This window comes from Orycteropus afer, unplaced genomic scaffold, assembly GCF_000298275.1.
Source record: "Orycteropus afer afer isolate SDZICR_OR568_19922 unplaced genomic scaffold, OryAfe1.0 scaffold00007, whole genome shotgun sequence".
NCBI lineage: Eukaryota > Metazoa > Chordata > Mammalia > Tubulidentata > Orycteropodidae > Orycteropus > Orycteropus afer.
The window spans coordinates 28,643,724-28,646,677 of NW_006921594.1; the positions used below are offsets into that span (position 1 = coordinate 28,643,724).

Genomic DNA, 2,954 nt, shown 5'->3' on the forward strand with positions numbered 1-2,954 from the left:
AAGGTTTTCACTGGTCAATTCTTTGAGAAGTGGATGGCCTCTTCCTTCTTCTGAGTCTATCTTAGTCTGGAAGGTCAGCTGAAACCTGTCCACCACAGGTAACAAGTTTGTCTCCCCTAGCTGTTCTAAATTGCTCTGCTCATTTCCTGGTCTCCCCCATCTTCTTGCACACCCAGCCTGCCCCCAGGCAAACTCCCACCTGAGACTATGGCCCTAAGTAAACCACGGCTTACTGCAGTCTGCGGCCAGGGTGGCTCCACTCATGCAAACGGCTGCCTTCCACTGGTCCTGGGGCTGGCTTATTGCAACCTGCAGCTGGGGCAGCTCCACTCATGCAAAACTTATATACACTTGACTGCTAACCAGAAGGCTGGTGGTTCAAACCCACTAGCCACTCCTCGGAAGGAAGGTTGGGCAATCCACTTCCATAGTGATACCACCTCAGAAACCCAAGGAGGGGTCACTATGCATTGGATCTGACTCCATGGCAGTGAGTGAGTAAGAATATATACACTATTAGTGGGATTGTAAAATGGTACAACCACTATGGAAATCAGTATGGCACTTCCTCAAAAAGCAATAAATAGACATACCTTATGATCTCATTGCTAAATGTATATCCTAGAGATCTAAGAATGGTACCATTAATAGAATATGTACAACTATGTCAATTGCAGCATTATGCAAATAGCAAAAATGGAAACCACCTAAGTGCCTATCAATGGATGAATGAATAAATAAATTGTAGTACACACATAAAATAGAACAATGTTCAACTAAAAAATATAATGAGGAGTCTGCAAAACACCTTATAACATGGATGAATCTGGAGGATATTATGCTGAGTGAAAGAAATCACAAAAAGACAAATATTGTATTGTAGCACTATTATAAAAGGTCAAAAATCGATAAATACACAAAAAAGCAATATTTTTTTTCATGGTTACCAGAAATGGGAGGGGCAGGGGAGGAGAAATCACTTTCTAGATAGTAGATACTTGTTACTTTTGATAATGGGAAAGACAAACCCAAATATAGGTGAATTAAGCACAACGTGATCAAGTTAAATAAATAATCAAAAAGTACATGATGAAAAGAGACAATACTAGTAAATGCTATCACATATGTAATTTTGCAACAGTATTAAAAATAACCAAAAAATTTGCATGTAATTACATAGGTGGTATGGATGCAAATATGTATATAGGAAGACATATGAGAATACGTATAGGTGTATCTGTAGTCTGGTAGCATAGTGGTTAAGGCACTTGACTGTTAACCAGAAGGCTGGTGGTTCAAATCCACCAGCCACTCCTCGGAAGGAAGATGGGGCAATCTACTTCCGTAGTGATACTGCCTGGGAAACCCAAGCAGGGGTCACTATGAGTCGGGTCTGACTCGACGGCACATAACAACAACAACAACATCTATAGTCATATGTATCCACATACATAACAAACCACATATGGGGCACAGTTATAGAGGCTTCCTAGACTTACCCAAACAACTTGTGGGACAGGTTTAGGTCTAAGAGCTTGGGAACATAGTCTCAAAGGACAACTTAGTCAATTAACATAACATAACAAAGATAATGTTCTTAGATTGTTGAGTGGCATCTGGGGTCTTAAAAGCAGCCATCTGAGATACAAATGTTGGTCTCTACTCATATGGAGCAAAAGAGAATGAAGGAAGTTGAAGGCTCAAAGAAAAATTAGCCCACAAGAACCACATCATCTTTAAACCTGAGACCAGAAGAACTAGATGGTGCCTGTCTACTACTACCAACTGTTCTGATCTATGATACAACAGAAGTTCCTGGATAGAATTGAAGAAAAACGTAGAACAAAACTCAAATTCCTGGAAAAAAAAAAAATTGGGTGAATAGACTGTAGAGGAATCTCTGAGATTATTGCCCTATGATTCCCTCTCAACTTGGAATTGAATCTATTTCTGCAGGTCACCTTTCAGCCAAATAATAGATTGGCTTATGAAATAAACAATATGGAACAATTTGTATAAAAATTGTTAAAGGGAAACCTAACTTGCTATACAAACTTTTACATAAACTACAATAAAATGTTATTTAAAAAGCAAAATAAAAGAACAAAGGTACATCCATTTCTGCTTATGTAGTCACTGATATTTGCTAGTGCTAGTTAATAATAACTGATAATACCTAAAGTGTGAATACTACTTTTGAGTATTGCACTGCTACTTGAAAGCAGAGGTTACATCAGCAACAGCCTTTGGGGTTTAGAATAACTAATATATTTCTTTTCCCAGTTGCAGTTGCCATCCATTTGATTCACCATAGTGATCCCATGTGTGTCAGAGTATAATTGTGTCCATGAGGTTTTTAATGGTTGATGGGTTTTTTTTTTGTTTTTTTTTTTTTGCAGAAATAATCACTAGGCATTTCTTTCGAGCTGCATTGGGATAGACTTCAAGTGCCAAACTTTTAGTTAGCACCCAAGCACTTTAACCATTTACACTACCCAGGGACTCCTATTCCTTTTTAGTAGTAAGATTTTTCTTAATGAGTCCTTAGTTGTGTCAATAGCAGTCTTCACTACTGCAGTGCAGTAAATTCATAGTATGGCTTTTCTAGTCACAGTCTTTGTGAACTCTGTGGTGGAATTTGCTGTGAGCAACTGAGTACCTCCTGATTGTTAAAGTTATCCACCTGGATTATTTCTGTGGGGAGCAGCACAAAGTAATTTTCTGGGAAGTTCGCTCTCTCTCAGGTGTATAGAATTCTGATGTTGGGATTCGTTAGTTTGGCTACTCTGCCAGGCTCAGAAGGAGCCCTCCTGGAGGCAGAAAAAAATCTCTCACTGCCGACTGAGGGACGTGAGAGACACACATTGCTGAGAGAGAGACGGGAGAGACAAGCACTGCTGAGAAAGACATTGAGAGACAGGCACTCCTGAGAGAAAGAGAGACACCAAGAGACA

At 39.4% G+C, this 2,954-nt stretch overlaps 1 protein-coding gene across 1 annotated transcript in view; it reads right to left on the reverse strand.

Moving 5' to 3' along the window:
• Positions 1–2,954, reverse strand: part of SEMA3D (semaphorin 3D) — a 224,868-nt gene that overhangs the window by 182,805 nt on the left and 39,109 nt on the right. The window lies entirely within an intron of this gene.